The sequence below is a fragment of the Cydia fagiglandana genome, chromosome 17 (assembly GCF_963556715.1).
Source record: "Cydia fagiglandana chromosome 17, ilCydFagi1.1, whole genome shotgun sequence".
Classification (NCBI taxonomy): Eukaryota; Metazoa; Arthropoda; class Insecta; order Lepidoptera; family Tortricidae; genus Cydia; species Cydia fagiglandana.
In genome coordinates, this window is record NC_085948.1 from 6,697,818 (window position 1) to 6,724,851 (window position 27,034).

General features: G+C 36.6%; 1 protein-coding gene across 1 annotated transcript in view; it reads right to left on the reverse strand.

Moving 5' to 3' along the window:
• LOC134672388 (MOXD1 homolog 1-like) overlaps window positions 1–15,973 on the reverse strand; it is an 82,125-nt gene extending 66,152 nt beyond the window's left edge. Inside the window, exon 1 of the mRNA XM_063530261.1 lies at window positions 15,791–15,973. The gene's annotated coding sequence lies outside the window, so the exon portion shown is untranslated. The remainder of the gene's footprint in view (window positions 1–15,790) is intronic.
• Between the last annotated feature and the right edge of the window lie 11,061 nt (window positions 15,974–27,034).

Below are 27,034 nucleotides of genomic sequence, written 5' to 3' on the forward strand. Positions count from 1 at the left end.
TTCAAAATGCGGGAACGGACGTTGAAAAAAAGGGGCACGACGGGAACACACCTGACAGTAGTGTTGCCAGTTTTTGAAAGGAACGAGTGAATGGCGGCTGAGCACAATAACTTGTTTGAATTTTGATTCTGAAAGAGATTTTTCCGATGTTGATTGGTTGGCGAATACTCTCTCATTTCTCTGTAATTTTCCTGCAAAGCGACAAAGATAATTATTAACATTTCCCGAGTTCTCGAGTGCAAGTTGCTAGTTACCGGTAAATAGCTATCACCTTATTAATTTCTAACTAGGCTAAGTAGTTTGACCGCTCCAACTTGTTAACGTGCAAACTTCAAACAACATGAATTAGAGCGCCATTATAAACGTAGGTCCGCACTTACATAATTACCATGTACTTATAGTTAAGTCATTGTTTGCTAACGGTACCCTAAACTTGTTAAGGCACTCAACGGCATATACATATTTGTCTTGACAAATTATAGAAAACAGTTCATAAAAAAGATATGTCATCACCAATTTGAATAAGGTAACATTTTATTCAACATTACCATAAGCTTATTTAACAAGCGTCAACGTAATAGACGAGTCATTCACATTGTATCTCAACATCGTTACATCATTCAGTTCAGTGACAGATCAGTCAACCTTTACTCCTGCCTCCTGCGCACACCGTGTATTATCATTTGAATCACGAGCGCAGGCGTATCTTGTTTTTAGGCGTACCAGTGTGAAGTGACCTCCATACCCTTAATATCTAAACTTAATTGAAAAGGGCTCTTATACTGGATCATTCAAGTAACGATCCGATGCCCGCGCTCTGTGAGCTATTACAATGAACTCCTGCGCACCATTCATTCGCCCACACCGACCGTTGCGTTCCTTTCCTAAACTCGTTCTTTATATTTATTTTAAAATTCGAACCGTACCTTCCGTCCTTTTTTAGGAACATACTTGGCAATACACGGTTGTTACACAATATTTATCGAAAAAAGATTTTGGTAGTCTCGTCCGATCTTGTAATTTATATTACAGGAAGAAGTAGCCAAATTTAACCAAAATAAATATATTTATTGTGCCAACACCAACATTCGTGTTGAAAATATATCCAACGATAAAGCTCGATAAATGTTTATGTTACACTCAGTAAATTAAATTGATCTGAATTTATTCCATCATGGGAAAATATTGCTTCAGGCTTCGGCCATAATTTCATTATCCAACTAGAGGGGGCTTCGACTTCGAGTATGGTTTTCCGTGTTTCTGAAACAACACCCGGTGATTGTGAAGCCAGTATTCCGCGGCCGTTCGCGGTATTATATTATTTGCATAAAGCTTACCTTAGGCAAAGAGAATTTGAAATAGAAGAATATTGTCAAAGTAAATTAATATGTAGTCATAACATTTACTGCCATCTTTCGATACAAATGATTCAAACTTTTAGGACGCCATTTGACTTTGATCCTTATTTTTTCACTGATATGTGTTAAATTTGTTAAATGTCAAAAAGTATCGCCATCTAGTCGAGAGTAGGCCAAGAGAGTAGAGGAGAGTAGGTGCCATCGCTCGAAAAGTTGGCACCGTACCTTCGGCCTATCGTCGAATATAAATGTAATGACTACATAATTTGCTTTAACAATATTCCTCTAGTCCAGCGGTCGGCAACCTTTTAGCAGCCAAGGGCCACATAGCAGTTAACGAAGTGGACGCGGGCCGCACTTTGTTCATATTTATGACTTTATCAGACTGCCAACCGCTGCTCTAGTCTAAATTATCTTTGCCTTGAGAGTGGAGGGAATCCTTAATCAGTTTTCGGTTTAACATTGTGAGTATTTATTATTATAAATTATAAATTATTGTTGTGGGGATTTTATTTCTGATACCTCTCTAACTTTGAAAGCCCCCAGCCAATGTTTTACCTCTATTCGTACTTTACCTGCAGATTGATTTGATCTTTGAAGTATAGTGTGTCACAAATCAAAGATCTTGCAAAGATAACAAAATACCTGCGACATCCAAAAGTTCTTTCCCAAATACAGTTGATATGAAAGAGAATTATTTGAGACACTTTGTAAAAATCAACAGGCCGCATAAATATAAGAATCATTCAAAGTAACACAAACTACTTTGTATTCCAAATAATGCGCTGTCCTGAGTCAACGGACATAATAGAGCGGAATTTCTGATACTATCTATAAATCTATTATTATTCTTTTTGTAAATGACTCTTAGTTAGCTTGGCTCGTATGCCAAATATATCTGAGTTATGTTATAGTATCAGTCTAATTTCGCTAGAATATGCCTCATTAATTTTGTTCGTCTTGTGGGAAACCCACAAATGAATTCAGAATAATTTAAAAGGCACACGACTTGAATTAAACAAACACATTAACAGTGAGTGCCGTATCGAATTTAAATAGTCAACTTTGTATCGACTTGACTAAAATAAGAAAATAACAGAGGCAATTATTTTGTGGATTTCTTCTTTTATTTATTTTGATGTTCTCATCACGCTTTGATACCTAGTCTAATAAGACGTACAAAACATTATGTTTATTTGATCTTTAGTGACCTAGATGACCACGAATACGAAAAGGAAAATATGAAACATTTTGGTTTAAGTATATCTTTATTGCCTTGTATAACATTAGCTAACAAATTCATGACATCAGACACTTACTTTTAATACAAAGTGAATCCCAAAGTAAAGCAAAAAGTTGTAACGATTTCAAACCATCGTTTCGTCTTACCAGTTGGGAGCCAGTCGAGGCGATCATTAAATGAAATCTCAGCAATCATTCATCATCATCTGTGATTTGAGGAGCGCTTAGCCTGCCAGACCGAGCTGCTGTAGGTAGTAATTGAGATAAAAAAAGTTGTAAGCATTATATGGTATGCAAAGTTTAGGTTCCGCGACAAAATCAGACAACGGCACTAATTTAAAAGGTGCAAAAGATAATATGCTGTCAAAGAAAACTAAAATTATAACTTTTGAAAAACGATTAAAGTAATAAATACCCTTCTTATTAGTTGAATTCATTAAAATGAAAAGCGGAGTGGTATTTTATTTACCACTCCGCTGGACCCTAAAGTCGTTCTACGTTTTACTTTTATTTTAATTCTGCCTTAACATACACCACAAAGTTGCAGCCGAAATTCAAGTCGATTATGATTGATTTATGTTTTTATGATGTCGATTTTGAGTTCTTATTTCAAAACAAAATTGAATCGACAGCCGAATTCATTTCGAGCTCTAATTGCTTTGGAGATTGTACCCCGTCGATCTTTATCACGCAAGTAACTTTAAAAGCCGATCAGTAAGTACCGTTCTCATGTTTAAATAAACAAACATACACAGATATTGCTGAGATTCTGAGTCCTGAGTAATGAAGTACTGTAGGTATTATTAAAAGTAAGTACATCTTGATTAATCTTCTAATAATCGCGCATCCATTTCTAAGTAAGCAAGTTTTTCCCGTAACTTTAACGTCATGCCATGTCAATCTCATTATGTAAGTAAGACAATTAATGTAATTAGATCAAGACAAATTGCATCAATAATTAGATACTTGATACTTACGTACAAGTGCTTCTCTCAATGTCAAGATGTAACAAAGTATCGTCTTATTAGTTACAAAAACACAGGTATATTGCAAAAATAAACTTAAAAACGGCACGCGAACCTAAAGGAAATTGCTAAAATGTGCTTCTTCGTTAATGTTTCCCTTCATTTTACTCCGAGTGTAATTTTAGGCACGCGAATGAAGCCCTTGGGCAAAAAAACCAAGTAAACGGTAGCCATTCGATATTATTAAACATGCCTTTTTGTTTCATGTTATCATGTTCATATGTAGAGGATATCCGTTCGGACTCAAGGGGTCATTACAGACGGAGCAAGCCATAGTTTTTTGCTGGAATATCCTTGCAAATAAATACATTATGAGGAAATACTGGCGCCTTGGGTATTCAAGACATTAATTTATACCACTAACAGCAATAAACAAGTTGATAAGTGACTGGATTGTAATTTATATGCAAGTTGTATCAAACGACGACCGTGAACCGCAAAGTACATTATGCTGCAAATCCAAATTGACGTAAGTCCTCAAATATATTTCCGTTTTGTATCATTTAAATTCTGACGTCATTTCGCAGTTAAGCAAATCAGGGGCCTACCGCGAACCACTTTCGACGTGTTGCCTCCCTGTCACACTTACGTACGAATTTACAAGTGCGACAGAGGCAACACGTCAAACGTGGTTCGCGGTAGGCCCCTGATTTGCTTAACTTAAACCTATATAAAGGAATTGTCATATGCATGATTTAGTAATACGAAATCATTCGATTACTATTAACAACGTATTAATAGAACGGTTGTCAGATAACTAAGGTCAATTGCACTTAGGTATAATGAATCAGAAGCGGTACTGTCGATCGGAGTTATGTAAGGGAACTTCCAAAAGAATTTACAGACTTGCTAAAGTCATAATTTTTAAAGATTGTTAGTTTTTCTAAGGCTGTAAATAATTTAGCTGAATCTGAAAATCAATCTTAAATTGAGACATTGGGGCGTCTTACATAACAATACACAGTTCCAATTAAATATTCTAACTCAACGAAAGCAACGGCTCTGTTAATTCAACTAATAATAACAATCCATAAACTTTCAGACGTCTAACAGTATAGACAAGTTCGTGACAAGTACTAACAGGTCACGACATGTCTCCATTTAGAGTCAAGATGTTTAGTTGTGAATAAACAGATGAGATGAGTCAGAGACACAGACGTTTGTAATGCCCGACGGTAATGTTTCATTGCTTGTTAATTTATGTTATGACTGCTTGCGCCGACTACATAGTTAGCACATGTTTTGGGCTAACCAGAAGAATTGCAATATGATCTGTCATGTAGAAATCGGAGCTGAATAAATTTTGGCGATGCAGAAAACGCTTCACCGGAATTTTGACCGGACTCGAATAGATTCACAGACTTTTTAGTTTCTTACATTTCCTCTACACAATTATCTTAAAATCCATATGTTGAACCTTTTTATTTTACCCTTATCTTCAGTAAAGCGTCATATCTTTAAGGATATTTCTATTGCCTTGGCTACTCTGAATAATACGTCGTACTGTCCTGACGTTCAAAATTAAACTAAACTATAATGAATTTGGTTTATTCGGACCACAAAAGTTTTACTAGCACTAAATAAACAAGCCATTGGAAATAGAATTCAAAGGAAACCGCGCCATAGTTACTATAGTAATGGTTTCTGGTAGATTTGGATAGAATATGCTTGTAGTGGGATTTAACAAAGGTTGATTGTTTAAACAATTTAACTGTTTCTCTATCTCATGAATTCTTAAAGTCATTCCGCAAAGCAGACTTGGAAGGTGAATTTTCCCGAGACAAAGGAAGTTTCGGATCTTTTATGTCAAGTTTAATGGGAGAAACAATTAACCCGAATTAACCTATTAAAACAGACCCCTAAAGATCTTTACGATCAAAAAGCCTTACTAATACATTTTACTTGAATTCACTCTTCTTTCTTTGATTTTATAAGACATTTTGTTTTGAATTATGACATGACACAATATATCTCTGGTATAATATCATATCATATCATAGGAAAAGAACCCAAATTTTAAAAATCTCGCAGAATTGCTGCCCTCAGTTATGAAAAAGGGGAAGCAAATAAAAATAGTAGAGTAGAATGCTCTGGAAGCGGAGGTTCGTGTAATGGCTGTATATTTTTTCCTTCAATTTAGTTGGTAATGCGGGTTATGACATCTGTATAGCAGTTCTATAACATAACATCATATGTGTGTGAGGGTTCAACAATGTATGTATTATCTTTTTATACTGGCGCGGTATTAATGCGCTACATTTGAAATCCCCCTAACATAATATCGTACAAGTTATCTACTCGACCTCCACGAAAAATATGTTTAGTTTTTGCAGTTTTGCATATTTATACTCTTCTAGCAATTTATTTTATCTATAGAGGAGCAGCAAAATCACATAAAATAGTTAGACTGAGTAAATATTTAATTTGATCACTGATACTCATCAGAACCATCACCCGGGCATTCTTTGACTACATAGATTAGAAGACAGACTCAAAAACACTGTAATAATCGTTATGTTCGATACACACCACACAGATTTTCGTTTATCTGAATAAGGAAGGAATGCACCAATCAGATCTATAAAGACCTTCCTAGTCCCACATGACGCGCAGTCCCTGACCTATCCTTCATACTTTTTAGTAAAGCTACTCAAACTTTAATGCTGTTGGTCTTAATTAGCGCCTCCCACACTCCCACGGAATATTTCCAAACATGCTCCTGTCTGGGAAACATTCTGTTTGATCTCTACTCTTATTTGACATGTGCTAAGTTGGAAACATTACTGACTGTTACGTTTTGAACCTGTTCTCATAATGTAAACGTGTACATTTGGCTTTGCAGATTCGCAGAAACAGAAATGTTACCGAGAAATCAGTTGGTTTAACACTTTAAAGTTTCCGTACGTTCGTGTGAAATGTGTGTGCATATGTAATACGAAATGTGCAAAGCCTTTAAGTTTGCTATTAGGAATTCAGCATCCTTTTTCAGTATAACCCGAACCACATGAGAAATGAAATGCCGTAAATACTTAAAAAGGCCTCGTCGATAATGAAAAAGCTACAGTACGGACCTCTTAACACTTGAATGGCATAATATCGATACTACGAGTATTACAAACCATGAATAGATGCCAGTAAAAACCCTACAACAATCGAAAAGGTCTACTATGGCCATAAAAGACCCTTGAGACAATAGTAAGGACTGTTTGGTCAATAGTCAATACAGACAACGGAGAGTCGAGAGCCTCACTATCTTTTGTTTTATTGTTTGACTTGTTATAATCTCAAGTGTTTGCGGATGCATGCGTAAAAGGACAGTGCGAATCGTTTAAAAGGATTACGAAGACGCTAATTTAAACCTTATGGAAACGGGATAAGGTAAAGAATTTCGTTCTTATTTTCTGCCACTGCGAGAATGCGGATGTAGACAAAAAAAAATTGTTTAATTTGGTTCATTCGGGATGCGTTCATCAAAGTTTTCATATCGATTTAAGAATCTTTTGGTACTTCTTTCCTCATCATATCCTGCCCTCGATCTTCACCATATCAATAGTTAGTATTAGTACCTAAATAGTAAATTACATAGTCATAAAAGACATGGTCTATTCATGCTTCGGATTTCTTGAAGACCAGCCGTTACAAGTTTCGTTAGTAGGGATCCAAAGGGATCCAAAGTTGGTTGAAATTGATAGATTTAAGTATTACTAAGGACTTTTTGACAGTAAATTCACAGAATGGTTTAAAAGCTGTTCTGGTTTAAATACTGTCGTTGAAGCTTCGACTCTGTTACTGTACTTATAAGGTTTAAAATCAATGAAAAAGGGTAGAAATGTAATTGGAAGCCAACCCTTTGCGCCGGCGCAGCTGACCAGTGAGAGGGTCTCATTGTTAACTTAGTAAGTGGTTTCTTCTTGTTTATTAACGGTTATTTTAACTTTCATTTGAACTTTTAGCAGCTGTTAGCCTGCTTAAATGTATTAGTAGAGTCGTTTGACTGTTTATGTTTAAAAATAAACTAAGAGCGTGTTTACATTGGGTCGACTGTATCACTACAACTTATAAAATAAAGTCCCCCGCCGCGTTTGTCTGTTTGTAGGGTGACGGCACCAGTAATGGACACGGCACCAATTATGGACATTTTTTACGTTGATTGAATTTATTAAGCAACTGTCCCAACATTTTTCAACTGGCAACACTAAAGCATAACCAATAGACGTTTGAGCTGTCATTTTGACACATGTCACCAAAATCAGCCGTTTTGTTCTAAGATGGCTGCGAAGTAAAATCTCGTTGCGGGCGGTGGTCATAAAAATCCGTTATTGTTGTTGAAATCGTTAAGAAGGTGAGTACATATTTGTGCATGGTGTTATCTTGTGTTATGTTGTAATGAGATTTAATGTTATTTTTACTGAATAATACTATATTGCAAGTAAATTGAGCTAAGTTGAATATGTCCAATCACAGCAATAAGTTTTTTGTGGGGTTTGTTCATTACTGGATTCGATATTTTATGAAATTCAGTAATGGACAAGTGTCCAAGCTTAAGCTTTTTATTACTTTTTTAGTTTATTGTGTTAAATTATTTAATTTATTGCACTAAACATTTGAGTTGGGTTGATTTTGTGATTGCTCTTTATTTTCCAATAATAGACGATGTCCATAACTGGGTATTTTTAGTTGTCCATAATTGGGCTCTTTGTTTTGTCTTAGATGGATGGATAAATGTGGTCGGACTGCAAAAACTGCCAGGCTAAGGCGAGGCCGACCAAGCCATACGTCAACAGGTTTATTTTGCTATTATAATCCGTTTTTTATTCATCCTATTTTTCGATGAGGCAAATAATAGCTGTCACGTGGTACCACAAATTTGGTCGGACTGCAAAAACTGCCAGGCTAAGGTGAGGCCGACCAAACCATACGTCAACAGGTTTATTTTAGCTATTATAATCCGTTTTTTTCATCCTATTTTTCGACAAGGTAAATTATAGCTGTCACGTGGTACCACAAATTTGGTTGGACTGCAAAAACTCGTAGCCTGGCAGCAAAAACTGCCAATTCTATTTCTTGATGAGGTAAATTGTAGCTCTCACGTGGTACCACAAATTTGATCGACCCAATCGCCAATCGGCCGGCCAATACAGGATTTGGCCGACCATTTTTTTTACTGTCCTCAAAGGCAGCTATCGTACCATACAAGTTTCATACGATTTTTCGATAAGATTTTTTTGATGATTTTTTTAAAACTGTGGTCGGACTGCAAAAACTGACTGGTTATGGTGAGACCGACCAAGACACGTCAACAGGTTTATTTTAGCTAAGATAATCTGTTTTTTTCATTCTATTTTTCGATGAGGTAAATTGTAGGGATTGTAGCTGTCACGTGGTACCACAAATTTGGTCGAACTGCAAAAACTGCCAGGCTAAGGTGAGGCCGACCAAGCCATACGTCAATAGGTTTATTTTAGCTATTATAATCCGTTTTTTTCATCCTATAGGTAAATTGTAGCTGTCACGTGGTACCACAAATTTGGTTGGACTGCAAAAACTCGTAGCCTGGCAGCAAAAACTGCCAATTCTATTTCTTGATGAGGTAAATTGTAGCTCTCACGTGGTACCACAAATTTGATCGACCCAATCGCCAATCGGCCGGCCAATACAGGATTTGGCCGACCATTTTGTTTTACTGTCCTCAAAGGCAGCTATCGTACCATACAAGTTTCATACGATTTTTCGATAGGTCTTTTTCATGTTTTTTTTTTATAAATTTGGTCGGACTGCAAAAGCTGTCAGGTTAAGGTGAGGCCGACCACTTTTTTTTTTACTGTCCCCAAGGTCAGGTATCCTACCATACAAGTTTAATTCCATTTTTCGATGAGGTATTTTTTTGATGTTTTTTTGTCCAACGTTTTTGCCATTTGTACAAAATCTGCCAGGTTAAGCCTAGGCCGACCAAGTGCGTTGGAAGGTACTAAATGTCAGGTACCTCTACAGGGTAGGTATATTCTATTTTTTGATCAGGTTTGTTTCATGCAGCCGGCAACCGGATTAGTCCTAGAACTCTTATAGTATAACTTAGAAATCTAAATGAAAGTTCAAATAGCGTTAATAAAAGTTGATTTGTGACATTATTTGTTTCATTTATGTGTTCAATACAAAAGTGTCCATTAATGGATGTTCATAATTGGGTCCATGTCCATGACTGGGTGTCCATTACTGAATTTTTGATGTCCATCAATGGTGATTTCGTAAATTTCAATTTATATATTTTTTATTAATTATGTATTAAACATACAGAATTTTTGGTTTTGTTTAAATGTTCCTCATGTATTTAAGTGCCGAAAAAAAAATCACCATTTTTGTATCGTCAAAAAACATCCCATTTTTAAACGAAATTCTAATTTAGTGCGCTTAACATGTCCATGATTGGTGCCGTCACTCTATACTTTGTATGTTCGCGATAAACTCAAAACCTACTGAACGGATTTTCATGCAATTATCACCTATCAATAGAGTGATTTGAGAAGGGTTTAGGTGGATAATTTATTAATCCGTGCGAAGCCGGATCAGGTCGCTAGTATTATTACAAATCGATGTCCTGACGTATAGTAGAATGTAGGTAACTGTCCCGTATAATGACTATGTAATTACGCGAGTCATCGTAGAATCCGTAGATTGACGTCACAATCGAAAACCTGGCGCTAAATGATTAAAACTTATTTCATATAATAGTAGCTAATGTATTGGCTAACTGTCTATATGTGAAGTGCATGGGGGAACAAAAATCGAGCATCGGGCTAGTGTAAAATGTGAACTTTCATGAGCCTAGATTTTCATACTCACACCTATGTATTTTATATAGTCTGTCAAAGAGGTAATAGCTGTACACCCCTTAGCCACCAAGTGAACGCTTTCGCGCACACATAATACGACCATTACATTCACAGTGCAATTCGATCGGCAGATCGTAATGTTCCTGTGATTCAGTCACATTAAACCAATATGTATATAGGTAGGATAGGTTCGTTAGGTTGCTTCAAATGCCCGAAGGGCAACCTTCCCAGAAATAGGAGCCCCGCGTCGAGTCAGGGAACGAGTCAAAGGTTTTTCACGTTTCACGATATGCCTAGGAATTTTAGGATATGCCTAGGAATTTCACGATATGCCTGATCTTACGATCGGCCGCCGATATTCACATTGGATGCGAATATAACACGTAGAGATGTGCAAAGGAGAAATCGCTATATACATGCATAGCGCTCTCTCGCTCGTACACCGAAGCGGCGTGCGGATCCGTGATAACCGCGTAAACGCGCCCAAGACTTGTGAGTCTATTTTTATACAACATGTGGACCGGAAGATCTATTAGCTCGACGCGGCCTCGACCCCAGAGACCCCTATTGTTTGCAGTTCATAATGTTCACATTGCACTTACGAGAACGGTGTAGGTACCTACTGTAGTAGCACTATTACTAATTAATTTAAAATTGCTATGTATCTATATACATACATGTAGATTTACAATGTTTACAACGCACTGTAAATAGTTAATTTTGTAATAAACTCTAATGATTGTTTTTATATTGCTTAGGTATTTAATGTATTTATAGCAGCAACTTTTCTGCCAAGAAACCAGGTGGTGTCAGCATTTTGTATGGAAATACCAGTACGGTTACCATCAGTTTGTCACTGACATAAACGCCGTCGAGAACGTAATTTACTTTCTATACATCTCGCTCGCACTCGCATATTAGTGCAAACGGGATGTATAGAAAGTAAATTACGTTCTCGACGGCGTTTATGTCAGTGACAAACTGATGGTAACCGTACAGTTTGACACTGAGATATACGCTAGCGAGTGCGTAACTTACTTTCTACGCATCACGCTCGTACTCGCATCGTAGTGCGAGCGAGAAGAAAAGTAATAAATTTCGCAGACGTTAACGAATATGTCAGTTTTACGCTGCTAAGGCTATAATACATGCGAAAACTTTTAAGTTATACCGGGCGAATTAGCAGTAAGGATACTACTCGTGAACTAGTGTATTTCGTTTAAACGATTACGCTTTTTATTTCTAAAATTGGCTGATGCTCAAATATTATTGACTCATATAGATATAGTCGTAAACCTACTTACTCATAGTCTACTCACTCTGAGTCATGACTTCATGAATAAGATAGGAACTTCAATGAATACTTGAACTATTTTGTAAATCACGTTTTATTTGTTTTTGTCGTGACGCATAGTACTGACTAATAAATAATTATTGAGGTAAATAATACGTGTTTAATTACGTACTAGAAGTATTCGTACACCACATATTCTTACGCTAGTTATCTATTGATAACTAACTATTTATTCAATTGAAGATAATATTTTAAAAATAATAGCGATGTTTATTCCTTGTCGAGCCTGCGTAAGATAAGCCTAATTACTTTTTTTTAACAAATTATGGCTCCTCTACACGATGGGCCAACGCCGGCCACTACAAGGGACGCATTTATGCGTTAGAGGGAGAAAGTGATATTGCTATCTCATTCTACCGCATGGCTGCGTCCCTTGGAGTGACCGGCGCGGCGCTGGTCCATCGTGTAGAGGAGCCATAACACTTCCCTTTGGTATTTGCGCAAATTAAGCTGTGTCAGTGTTTAAAAGATAAGCGACACAAATATTTCGGCATATAAAGTAGTATAGCATTTTGGGCGCTTTTACACTAAAGGCGGGATTCCACCAGTGTGCGGCACAAGCATTTATGTCCCACCTTAGGTAACTGTCGCATACGGCAGTCCACAACAGTACACGAATGTAATAAAAGTGCTATTAAGCGACTCGAAACGCGTTTCTGAATTTCCAACAATAAATCTATTCCTATTTTGTAAAATCCGGTATAAGAAAACGAGTTCATTTCCAACGGTTTTTTGGCAACCCTAGTCATAAATAGGCAACTGGCCGAGAAGTAGGGTGACCTCATTTTAATACTAGAATTGGCACAGGGCTCATTGTTAATTCCGCACCCCAAATTAGTGGCTGACGGGAAATTACAATCAAGGTCGCTAATTTAAGATAATTATTAGGCATACCTAGTTGATATAATTTGAGATTTGCTGTTATATTTTACAAATAAACTTAAGACTTGCTGTTATGTTGTTCTGTGGTTATATTTTATCTTTGAAAGAAGAATTGCTAAGTTGTTTTTATTCTTGGAATTATTAACTGTAGTTACTTATTAACTGTTGTCTATCTGCAGTTACATATTAATTGCAAGGAGGTTTAAGGCATAAATTTAATATGACTTTTCAATGGATTTCTAGCACAACTTTGCATCTTTTTATTGATGTCAGTTGAAAGTTATGCCTAGGTTCATAACTTTACAAGTCATGCATGTATGATAAGTACCTATGCTTAATTTGATTTAATATGCATGTAGACTTTTACTTCCCGTCTTTTCTAGGTCACCTGACTGACACAAGCCTACGTCATCATGCGACAGGGCTATATGATAATATGCGATAGCGCTATATATAGCGGCCATGTTATTGTGACGTAGCTTGTGTCACTCTGGGAAGAGAAGACCATGTTTTATTAGACCATGCCTATACAGCTTTGTCTTTACATGTGTATGTCGTTTATTCGTCCGAGATCGCACTAATCTAATTATTGAATAAACAGTGCTATAAAATAATACAAAGCACAAATTGTATGCAAATGTTTAATTATAAAAGTACAGTATACATTTTTATAAACGGATTAGGTCAAATCAATTCATCACGATCACGACCTTCATAAATTCCGAATTGCAATCCGAGTCTCAAGAGTTTTATTTGCATCGGATGGATTGACGTTTGATCTAATTTTATAACTACAAAGACAGAAAGATACAATCCCAAATATAGTTTAATTGGTACCTACAGTATAGTAATTTGATCTGTATTTTTCATGTTTTGAATTCGCGTTTTTGGCATCTAGAGTATTTTCGCAAATTTTGTACCTACCTACTCGTCGTAATATCTCTGTATTTACGGAACTTAATCTTTCTATTATCGTATAATCGCAAAAGTCGCACAACAATTATGTTTCCACTTTACGTGTTGGCAAGTATGAAATGTACGAATACGAAGATCATGCTACAAATTAGCAATCTGTTCTTATTAGGCTTAATGGAAAATCAAAGCGTCTAGACGGCCTTTAAATGTTAGGGCACATGTAGGAAACCAGAAGACAGCCATCCATTAAGTTACTTACAGCGTTTTAGTTATTTTTTTAATTTCTCTAACGCAGTTTTATTTATCTCGAGGCACGCTTTTTAAGTGGTTTAATTTTATGGATTGCCTGTATTATTCTTTGTTACTGTCTTTATTTCTTTGTTATCCAGACAAACTTATTGTTTGTTATGAAACAGTTTTAAATTGTACCAATGATTATGTTAGGTATGGAGTGTGACCTCTTAACATTTTTTATACTTATGTTTAATCAAGTTAAGTACTTACCTAATACCTCATTCGATGAGTTCCTCCTGTCTTATCTAACATGTCTATTATTGTATATATTTAGTATGTATGTATTTATGTGTATTTCAGTAATTACTATTACATATCTCAGAAAGAGTTTCCTAAAAAAAAATAGGCATGCATACCACTCACATTAAAATTCTGAATTCGAGACTATCCAAAAAATAATCAAAAGCATGGCAACACTATTGAAACGGAAGTGCCTCTTTAGCTTATCTGGCGCGACGAGTTTGAGGCCCCACCTGCTTTGCATTCGTATGGAAAACCCTTTAATTACAAACACAAGGTGGCCGAAAATAATCGTTCAAGCAGACTGTATTTTTTTCGGTCCTAGGTCCCTAGGTATAAGTGTACATAGTTGGTCAAACCAAATTTGTCGGAAAATAAGATCAAAAAAAATATACTGGTCCTTTTTTTTTGGGTGCTAGTACTAGTGTAAGACAAAGATAATATGATTCTCTCTGTCTATGTTTGAAATGAGACAGTCCTTTGCCAAACTGTATACCTATAAGGTGTTAGGTGCCAATTGATGCTTATTTTATTTAAAATCAATTTTTTTACAAGAACATGCGGTTGCCACCGCGCATTTTGTCACAAATTATGGAGGCCTACAAGGCTAAGTTGTTCATAAATATCTGTACAAAGCTTATTATCCAGACATTCCAGTTTTCCAGTACATCCAGACTTCAGTTATTTTTGAGCATCTTGGCCGCTCTGATAATTTGATGAGAGTAGGTACTGTATAATTAAGAAACGCTGCTTCCACACAATTTAATGTGTAATTTAATTTATCAAAGTATGCTGTCAGTTACTGTAGTATTGGTACTTTAATACTATAGGTAGGTACTTAAGTACTTACTTTGCCTAACTGCTCACAAAATATGTACCTATCTGATTTGCAACACTACTCACTACTCGCTACGAGTATTTAACCATTTTGCACGCAATGTTTCGACATTATGTAGGTAACTTCCCCGGTGACTCAGAAAGCTAAACTTAGACATTAAATTTTGTTTTAATATGGTAAATAGGTACAGTCAGCTATCAGCTGTAACGTTTTTAATATTTGATTAAACAAAATCTGGACACGAAGCCTTGGTATAAATAAAACATTCAACTGAAATTTCTTATGTTAATTTTGCTGCTGGCTGTACCTAGGTACATAGAATACTCTGTAGTAGCACTTACTAAGTCGTACCTACCTACCTATAGTAACTATAGGTACTTATTAACTACACAAACAAATCAATTTAACCCGCAAACCTTAAGGTTAGCGCTTAAATGTGAGTAAATACATAAATAATAATATGTAATTTAAAACATAAATTACTTCAGTGATTATAACATCTTATCGCTAATTGAATTCATTCATAAAAGTACGTTTGCAAATTAAATTTGAGTAAACAAACCACTTAAACGATCAAATGTTGACCATTATAATTAAATTAATTAAGTTCGCTTTTCAATTTATTTATTGCAAAGAAACTGTTCGAATACCATCGCTAAATCGTTCCCAGGCACACAATAAACATTCCTTGTCTACTAAAATAAAATTAGCACTCAGATTCATTATAGTTGGGTTGCTAAAATAACTAAAATTTTTCGCCGGCCGGCTTCGGTCAAAGAAGCATGCAAAAAGCAAAAACAAACGAAACTCACTTGCAATTAGTTTACACACTCCCACTAAGCACCAACTAGTTCACAATATCCAAAGTTTTCATACAAGAAACTGGAGAAAACTAAAGTAGTTTATCACAAAAATTCACTCGTTTTGTTTACGTTCGATGTCATGACAGTTCGAAGTTTGCGCGCATGCGTAGTAACGCCCGATCGGCCCGCCGACGTAGGACTGACTGAACTCGAAATGAACGAAACGGAACGAACGGCCGCGCTCGGTGTTACCCGCTTTGGCTTAATAAAAGTCCCCAAAATTTAATAATGCAAATCTGAACCTAGTTACATTTGTGATTCATTCAGTTTTAACGTTGGTGTTTATAATGATTTTCTACTAGGCATAGAATGTTTATTTATTTGGGAACACGAAAGTACCCTCGCCAAGACGCTTAAAAATAAAAAAGTCTTGAACACATTTTTACATCTTTATTAAAAATATAGTAATAAAAATAGGTAAGTAAACAACAATTGATTTCATTTCGTTTATGTAAACTAAAAAGTTGAATCAAAAATAAATAGTTTACACACGAATGTACTTAGTAATGAGTATTAGTACCTACTTAGGTTCTTATCAGTTTTTTTTGACAGCTCGTTATATTATATTTAAATTTAAAATGAGTAACGAAAATGTCAAATTGGCAACATTGTGTGAAGGAGAAAAAATTGTAGATACTTGCAGCGGTGTGTTAGTTGAAGGGTGAATTGTGGATGTGTGAGTATGCGCTTACGCATCTGTCGGGTCGAGAAAGGTGTTTGTAAAAAACATCAATGAACCCGAATAGTTGGGCCTTATTTCGATAGCATAATTTATATCCTTGCGGCAAAAATTTAATAACCAATATGGCAAAAAAAATATGACTGAAATATAATGTAGAAAAGTGCCACAGAAAACTTACGTGGATACCCAATATAAGTAATTATTTTGTTACAAAATAATTAATGAGATAATGTGATCCTCAGCCCATGATCGTACGAAATCTACTATTAAACATGTAAAATACACTTAATAAATAAAAAACACCTCAAACTAGGTAATATTTAATTAATATAAGCTTTACATAAAACTGTTATTTTTTTCAACTGTTAATAACATAAATACATAGGTACTGAGATACGTACTTAAATAATTATCGTGTCTTTTTGATCACCGTTGCGTTATAAAGGACAAATGGATTAGTATGAGGGAAGTAGGAAGTCTACAAACTTCGCTAAACAATTTCAACAACGAAATTCTATTTAATTAAATCACCTAAACACGTAGGAACAGGAACGTTGACATACCTACCAAGCTATATCAGACTAGACACTTGCCAAGAGCAATCATTACCGGCACCTACCACATTGCACAAAATTCTTCCTTCATCCCCACCCACATCAATCGAAAACCAACCGTACGTATCCGCGATACGGCTCATTTCACTTCCCATCATTGTTTTATAGGTAGGTTACTTATAGGTGTGGGGATGGTCTTTTATTTTCAAACAGGATATCCTGGCAGGCGTCCCGTCGGTCGTTTCCGAGCATACGCTTCGTTAGGACGCGGTACTATAAAAAACTCAGCACGTGTAACGGACAAGTGGGGTTGAAACGTAGACATATCTATGCCTAATCAGACCACGCAAAAGGGACAATTGTTTCAATAATTACGCTTTTCGCTTCATTTGTGATGATTTTCATAATTATTTACCATTTTTAATCGTTTCGAGTTCTGTTATCTGTATGCCCAGCGACGTAAAAATCTACATGCATAGAGTTACACTAAGGCCCACTTGCACCATTCCACTAACCCGGGGTTAACCGGTTAAACCTGGAGTTACCATTGTTACCAGTACAAATTTGACACTAGGTCAAGCGTGTCTCACTCCGCGATTTCGTCGCTTTGCTACAGGTAGCTAAAAGTGCATCCGTTCGGCCCCAGTTTTGGGGTTTGCCATAAGCCGCGCGTGGCGCTGTCGCCACCTAGCGGCTATATCTGTGCTGATCGTAACAGACGCATTTTGTTAGAGCAGCCATTCTCAAAGTGTGTTTCGCGGAACCTTAGGGTTCCGCAAAGCCTCTGTTGGGGTTCCGCGAAAATACACTTGTAATAATAAGGAAAAAACCAGCTCTTCTATAGGTATATCTGGTCCACAGTGATGAACGAAAATTTTAAATTTGGGGTTCCGTCAAATATTTCGCTTGCCGAAAGGGTTCCGTCACCAAAAAAGTTTGAGAACCGCTGTGTTAGAGAGTGAGTCTTCTGTACTTAGTACTATTATTTATTCTGTGACTAAGTAGGTTGACGGTTAAACCGCTTAACCCCGGGTTAGTGCGATGGTGCAAGTGGGCCTAAGCTACGTCGGCAGCGATTTAGATAACGCAGACTGCGCAAGTGATATTTAAAAGTCATAGCTTCATAGAAGTTTGACGTTTAAAATAACACTTGCATGGGCGTTGATGTATTTTCTAATTTATTTTTATTTTATCTAGACACGCGGCAGCGTGTCAAGCCAAGTTCAAGCAAAGGAACTGGCTAGCCAGCGCCAAGTGTAATATTACACGAACCACTTGGTGCCACTTTTGACCCTTCTATAACTCAAAACATCTTTAACGTAAACACATAAAACTACGTGTGTTTAATTATATCCATAAGGACATCTAGAAGCCCAAATTTCATGAAGCTAGCTCAAACGGTTATAAAGATATGAAGGTCAAAAAGTCGTAAATTTTAAGACTGACTGACATACCTATAGTACCTAAACCTAACCTACTTCCAGATGACCTAGAAGGATGAAATTTGGAATCCAGCTCAGTTATTGTGTGAAAGCGTAGGAAAAAATCTAAAAATTAAAAAAAGTTATAAAATAGGGGGGGTCCCCATACAAAAAAACCATTTTTTATTGTGACTGACATATAAGTACCTAAACCTAACCTACTTCCAGATGACCTAGAAGGATGACATTTGGAATCCAGCTCAGTTATTGTGTGAAAGCGTAGGAAAAAATCTAAAAATTAAAAAAAGTTATAAAATAGGGGGGGTCCCCATACAAAAAAAACCATTTTTTATTGTGACTGACATATAAGTACCTAAACCTAACCTACTTCCAGATGACCTAGAAGGATGAAATTTGGAATCCAGCTCGGTTATTGTGTGTAAGCGTAGGAAAAAATCTAAAAACAAAAAAAAGTTAATAAATAGGGGGGGTTCCCATACAAATTTCTTTTTTATTGTGACTGACATATAGTACCTAAACCTAACCTACTTCCAGATGACCTAGAAGGATGAAATTTGGAATCCAGCTCGGTAATTGTGTGTAAGCGTAGGAAAAAATCTAAAAATAAAAAAAGTTAAAAAATAGGGGGGGTCCCCATACAAAAAACCTGTAATACGCGCTAAACAACCGGCCAACGGTGTGTCGTTGGCGGCGCGCGGCACCACATAATTAATACAAAGAACAGAAGTAAAAAACATGCAGCGGAAACACAAGAAAAAACATTAAATCTCAATACCTGCCTAGTTTTCTTAACAAAAATTATTGATATCCCATCAAAAACATAAATGTAAAAAAGGAGAGCCAAGTTCAATACAAAAATTATGCTTGGCTGTGGGGTTCGCCGCAAAAAGAATGGAGATTTAAATGAGTGCCAAGTTCTATGCAAAATCCAAATATGTATTTATAGGAACAAAATAACATTATAAACAAGTATTAAACTCTATTTCTTTGCTTTATTGGATACCTATAACAATTGCTGTTATTTAAAAAAAATGTGAGATCTTAAAGTAGGTTAGATTTGGCTTGGCCAGTTTTTATCAGAATTACAAAATATATATGTTGAATAACTTTATAAAATGACTGATGTAATGAAAACTGGCCAAGTCAAATCTAACCTGCTTTAAGATCTCGCATTTTTTTTAAATAACAGCAATTGTTATAGGTATCCAATAAAGCAAAGAAATAGAGTTTAATACTTGTTTATAATGTTATTTTGTTCCTATAAATACATATTTGGATTTTGCATAGAACTTGGCACTCATTTAAATCTCCATTCTTTTTGCGGCGAACCCCACAGCCAAGCATAATTTTTGTATTGAACTTGGCTCTCCTTTTTTACATTTATGTTTTTGATGGGATTTATTTATATTGGTTGGGCATTGTATAAGTAAGGCGACATTAGGCGTCTAATAACGCTTGTCTGTGGTTTTAAACGATCGTCATTAGAAATTGAACATATCTCCAGCGTGCTTCATCGACATATCGGACTAATGGATTCTGATGTTAGTGGTCGAATAGTTGGCAACTAACAACCGAATGAACCGAACTAGAACTAGGGCGAAATGACAAAAAAATCCGCTTTGTCCGTTTCAACTAGAATCCTTTGTTTGAAGTTGGCAAAAAATTTTGAATCTCTAAAAAAGTAGACTAGCATGGAACAACAATAAATAAAGTAATTCTAATAATACTTATAATTACATTCTGATTCAATGCCTTTACTCAAGTTTTTTTATACATATATATTACTAGCTTGATTAAATTATCATACCAGGCTGATATTCTGGTTATCTATTGATATCGCATTATTATGGTATATTTGATGGCGATTGGCAGGCAGAGGACCTACCGCGAACCACGTTTGACGTGTTGCCTTTCTGTCGCACTTGTAAATTCGTACGTAAGCGTGACAGGGACAGGGAGGCAATGCATCGCAGCCATAATGTGATTTGTAGTGTTTAGTTTTAAAATATATTTTTATAATATGTATGCTAGTTTTAAGGTATTTATGTATGGGCCACTAGTTGCCTGAAATAAAGATTTTCATTCATTCATTCATTCATTCATTCATTTCATTCATTCATTCAATACGTCGAACGTGGTTCGCGGTAAGCTCTCTGATTTGATGACGGACGTCGAAGGTGGCGTCGAAGGTGGTGGTGGTGGAAGAATAAGTACATTGACTTTAGGCTCGTGCTCGTTGGAATCGATTAATGGCGAAAGTTAGGTGACTAGTTAATAAAAAGCACATCTACTGGTAAAAGCTAATATGAAAAAAATGATTTTTAGATAAAAACTTATATTAACTCAATCCAGTGTCTCTTATGGTAGCATTCCATTTCTAACCGCAGCTGCACTACCGGTGCTGAACGCGTCGCTGTCATTGTCAATTTCCATAGTAAAATGAACTAGTGCAGCTGTCGTTGGAAATGGACTGTCACCTTTATTATCCTAAGGAACCAATAAAAAAAATACCCTTTAGGACTAAAATTATGTTTGCACTTTCAAAAATCTGCACTTTGCAACTTTTATCTTTTTGTTTTGATTTCACTCAATATTCAACTTTTGAACACTTTTGACACGTTATGCATCAATTTTACCCCTTATTCAACTTTTGAATCCATTTCCTATGGCAACACCAAATATGCACTGCGCAAGTGCGCACGCGCGAACGGCGTAAACGCATCATTGAATACGCCATCTTCATTTAAAATCAGTGGGAGCAGTTTTGCGTTTCGGTTTTTTTAAATGGCGTACTGTAAAAAACCGAAGTCGTGTTGTGTTAATTGCAAAATCTAGTGGACATGAGACTTCTATTTATATAGGTATTTCAAAGGTGCATTGTGTATATTCAAAACTGTTATTCGTCTGTTTCTGTTCGATTCGACCCTACTCTCACTGTTACTCATCAGACGGAACAAAACCTTCGGTGGTTGATGTGTGTCTGAAGGGAAACGGACTTCACCTTCCCTTTGACCTTGAACTCTTTGAAGATCAAGATGCCCTGTACTTAGCAGTCAGTGCGAAATCTTCGCGGGCCGCATACCTGAGATATGGAATTTGTAATTTCTTCGAGCCGTGTAGTTATAGTTTCAAGACCGCTGCTGGTATCAGGAAGATTGGTAGTCCTACCAACGCCTACGAGGACATAATTGCGCCGGTGGTGGAAAGACTGGTAAGACGAAATGGTGAATGGAATATTTGAATTGAAGTCGCCGTGTGCCTGGCGTGTCGTCTATATCAGGATTATCAGGTATGCAAAATATAATTTAGTTTGCTTGTGATACGCAGGTGTTTATTTATTACAATATTATTTTTATTTAATAAGTAGGTACAGGGACATTTAGGTGTGTGCACGGATCCGCTCGCGAGTTCTGCTGCTTTCTTTGGTTTCTCCTTCATCTCCTGCTAAAGTAGCGTATGGCGATGGCGCTGACAGCGTGATAAAGATACCTACATGAGATAGGTAGTAGGAGATGAGTAGGTTTAATGTAGGTAAACGCAAGACAACGCATGAGGCGCCACGAGCAGGCCTCCAACCTCCGCCGTATGTGGACGCAGGATCCTCTCTCGCATAGGACTATACAGCCACGAACGCAAGTGTCGTCACCAGGATGCTGCTTAAAACATCTGACACAGATGAAAAGGCCTATTATTATTATAACATTTAAATAACGAATTTCGATATCGCAGTGTCTACGCAACACTTTCATCGAACACCTATTTACAGCGAAAAAGCTTCTAATCAATGTTTCTACAGCTCACGAGTCTCGAGCCGAAGTATACAAATAAAGAATTTGTACCCACTCAAGGCAAGGGCCTCCACAAAAAGGTAGCCCTAGGGACACACTTGAGGCGCAATTATTAGCCCGATAATGGGATTTCACTGCCACCTTATTCACAAATACTTTTCCATTTTAATTTGGCCTTCATATTAGTAAAAAAATTGTTGGATTGGGGATCTAATTTTAACTGGTTGAGTTGGGAAACGGTCTTGTTTGAGCTACCGAGTATTTTTTTAGGATCTTGAGGTCTCAGGTAAACAGTTAAACGATTTTTGGGTGCTGGTTTAGGCAACGTGCCTTTTTTATACTAGCATGTTGTAAATAAGTGCACAGCTCTTCTGTCAGCCGTCACCGTAGGTAGTATGGACGTTTGCGTCTGCAACACTATCACGAGTAAATTGCTGAGATTTTACGTGTAGCTAGATAGGTACAGTCACAAAATAAATAATAGTACTAGGTACAGAAGACTCACTCTCTAACAAAACGCGTCTGTTACGATCAGCACAGATATGGCCGCTAGGTGGCGACAGCGCGCGCGGCTTATAGCTTTCCCCAAAATTGGGGTGGAACGGATGTACTTTTAGATACCTGTAGCAAAGCCACAGATTATAAGCGACGAAATCGCGGAGTGAGCCACGCCTGGTGTAGGTAGATAGGTACAGTCAGCTGCAGAGATAGCTTACCCCCCTGCATAGAAATTTGTTTGAAGGGGGGTCAACTATCTCTGCAGCTAGCGGTACCTAGATTTATGTTTTTAAGTCATAATAGGTACTATTATTTTTCTTAATGGTATCGATGTTGTGCCTATATCATCGCCATTTAATTTAGATCCATAATGCCTATAAATGCGGAAGGAAGAAATCGTAAAACAAATAACGATGGAGATTTGATGACTCCATAAAATTCGCTTTTTATTGATCGATTCCATAAATTTAATATGCTTATATAGGCTTCCCTTTATCTTGCATAATATCGATTGTCCGAAATACACTTCGCATAGCAGGTTTCGCAGAAACATTTTTAACCGAATGATAGTTTTGCATAATTGTATAATTAGCATAACTGTCATGTCGCATAACATTCATTTGGCAGAATTTTGAATAGTAGAATACTACTATCGTCGATTTTACATACGCAGAATTGTATGTAGCATAAATTACATTCCACCGAATTTCTTAAGGCATATTGCTCATATTGTAGACTTGAATTTCGCAGAATGTTATGCAGCAGAATAAAAGTTCTGCCGAAATTGTTACCGCATAATACTCATGTCGCTGACTGAACCTACACAAAAGGAATTGCTGCCAGAACTACAGGTTAAGTTAGGTTAGAACTGCGACCCCTACATAAAAGGAATTGCTGCCAGAACTATAGGTTAGGTTAGGTTACAATTGCGACCCCTACACAAAAGAAATTGTTGCCAGAACTGTAGGTTAGGTTAGGTTAGAACTGCGACCCCAACTCAAAAGAGGGTGCGTAACGGTCCATATAACAACTTTTGATATATTTTTAGTCGATATAACGATTGAGGGACATAATGCACTTTTGCTATAACAATACATGGTATATTCTTAAAGAGTCTAACTATCGTCAAGTATAATGAACTTGTAATATAACAACTTCTAATCTAACATTAACAGCGTATATAATTAAGTTCGATATAACGCTCAGTTGGCATAATGTAGTACTGGTATAATTTGTAATATTTACTACTATTATAACAACCTACGTATTCGAACTTAAGGCAGGTCTCAGTTAGGTACGACGACGAGCGAAGCGAGGAGGAGTGTTAGGTAGAACTGCGACCCTACAGCGCGCGAGCCGAGCGAGCGAAGCGAGCGTGCCGCGGTAGCGGCCGGCGAAGCGCCAGAACCGACTTTTTTTATTATAACCTCAACTTATTATTATACATTTGAATACATTACTTTATACGAAAGTACTATAACATAAATCGAATCACAATCAAGAATTAGCAAAATATTATTCGATTTTATATCTGTATGCGATACCTATTTCGGCGAGAAACTAACTATCCATCAAAATATTATTCTCATCAACAGTATGCCAATGAATTATTGTGCCTAAGGAAATTGTGCGAAAAGACAGTATGCCAAGTACATATTATGCGACGCAATTTTCGGCAAAACAATTATTCGATTATAGTATTATTCTCCAAACTGAGATTATGCCATTGCATTATTCTGCTTTACAAAATTGTGCGAAACAACAGTATGCCATGAAACTTATGCAAAAAGTAATTCTGCGAAATGATGATTCTGCCAAGGGTTGCTATGCGAAAGAAAAATATGACAATAAATTTTATGCAACATATTAGTAATCCGCTTATATAAGACCTCCCTTTTATAATGATGAAATCTCATCCTTTAATTTGATTTACATTACACCAGGCGTGGCTCACTCCGCGATTTCGTCGCGTCGCTACAACAAGTACATGCGGCCCACACCAATTTTGGTGTCTAGCCAAAGCCATACTAGTTGCCGCTCACCGTAATGCCAGAAGGCTCAAGTAGAGTGTATTAAATTACTAAAATCATAGTTAGTTTTTTTAGCATTAGAAAGAACTTTAAAGAAGGTAAGCGATATTTACATGTCTTTTAATTGAAAAACGGTATTTGAAAATCAGTAACTATTACTTATGAAAGCAGATATCAACTATAGTAACAGAGATTATATCAGTCGGTATTATACCAATGTTATCTTCTTGTAAAGGCTGTAAATCCTGGCATACCCTAGTTAGTGGCTTTGTTACTTAATGCAAACATTGCAGACCCATTATATTTTCACAAACAAGAGTGTACCAGGCATCTCTGTCTCTAAATCCGTTTGAATCCTCCGGAAGGCTCCGTGTTGGGAAAATCTGTAACATTTAGATTGTGCGATGGAGGGTTTACTAGCTTATTCTGCAATCTCTATATTATTCTTCCTATCCAAATCCAGAAAAACATAGATACTTTATAACCAGCAGGACGGTGCCGTCCTTGCCACAAGTTTAGAGATATACTTAGTCTGTCAAACAACTTTGTCAGTAGAAAATGGCACTACTGTTCTTCTAGGGTAAAAGTGGGATAGATGCCTCAGTTTACACGTAGTTAGCAAAACTTATATTTTCTCATCTTATATTTTCACAGTAGGTAATTAAGATAAAGGTAAAAACCCGCGCTATGGCCATAATCTTCTGTCGCAAGATTCGCGTGGCACGCCATATTTCGCTTTACGTCCTCTAATGTGCTCTAAGGGCTGATTTAGACGATGCGAGAACTCGCATGGGAGTTTCATTACATTGCGGTTTTGGACCGGTTGGTTGAATTGGACGTATCCAACAGTCCGCAATGTAACTAAAATCGCATGCGAGTTTGCGCGCCGTCTAAATGGCTGATTTAAGTCGGTTAAAAATGAGAATAACCCTCGTCCTCGTACTTATCCGCCCGCCCTTGCCTTGTTGAAATTCTGTTGCATCTTACATTTAATTTTATGCAAGTTATTAACTTGGAAATTACTTTGCCCAGTTGAAAGCGTTTTAGATTATTCTAAGATATTCTATTACAAAATATCAAGGGTAACTTATTGGAGCTTTTCTTGTTAAGGTGAGGATTTTTACGCCGTTTGTTTTCGCGATTAAAACCATTTGAATACCTAAAACGCAATAGTAAAATATCTGGAAAATAATATCTATTTAGTTTTCAATGTTTTGCTGTCCTTTTTACACCCTCAAAATGTATTAATTTGTACTACCTATAATTAAAGTCTACTTTTACACAAAGCGTTTGACTTTGCCTCTCCGATCTCATAAAATTTTACATCAAATTGAATTATTTTGTCAAAGGCATCCAAATGCCAGACTCTTAGCTATCCTGCTTTTAGTATAATACGCAATTTGGGTCACTCCTTGGAATTCCCGACCTTCTTCGATTCTCCGACGAAATTTGCTGAATGAAACACGAAATTCAAGATGGCCGGTCCAGGTAAAAACTCTTTGTAGTCCTATCATTGTATAGATCAGGCACTATTACACATTCTTAATATTGTCACGTGAAATCGCCTAAATACCTATCGCATATTTTATCTTTTTAATTTTCTATGCATTCACATAATATTTAGAAAGCTCTGTTTTTCACAATATTAACCTATAGAACATCACGGGAAACATTTTGTCTCAAACAAAGTGAAGTTTGTACCATGTGAATCGGCATGTATCTGATCAATATGAAATTTTTCAAAATTATCCCGCTTTCGGAGCTATCCCAAAGCACATTACCTATGTATGGTATTCAAAATTATATAAAATAGGTACATTCAAACGACTTGTATAAATATTAAATATACATACAGTAATGCAATGTATGTACCTACCCTCGGAGTAATTAACAATGGAGCCGCCATTAACAGGCGTTCCCCTCTGTCGAAAATAGGCGGCCAATGGTCAACCACATGTCAACCATATGTATGGACTGACGTTTATCTGACATGACGTACCTATACATTTGATGTGCCCCTCCCCCGCAAAAAACGGCAGACTATTTTGTACCGAAAATTTTAGACATGGCGTCTCCATTGTTAATTACTCCGAGTACCTACCTATAAGTATGTAATTGACTTTGGAACCTGGAACCACAAAAGCTACGTAAGCAGCATTATAACCAAAATGGTGCCTGTGCGGCTCATAGTCAAAGTCG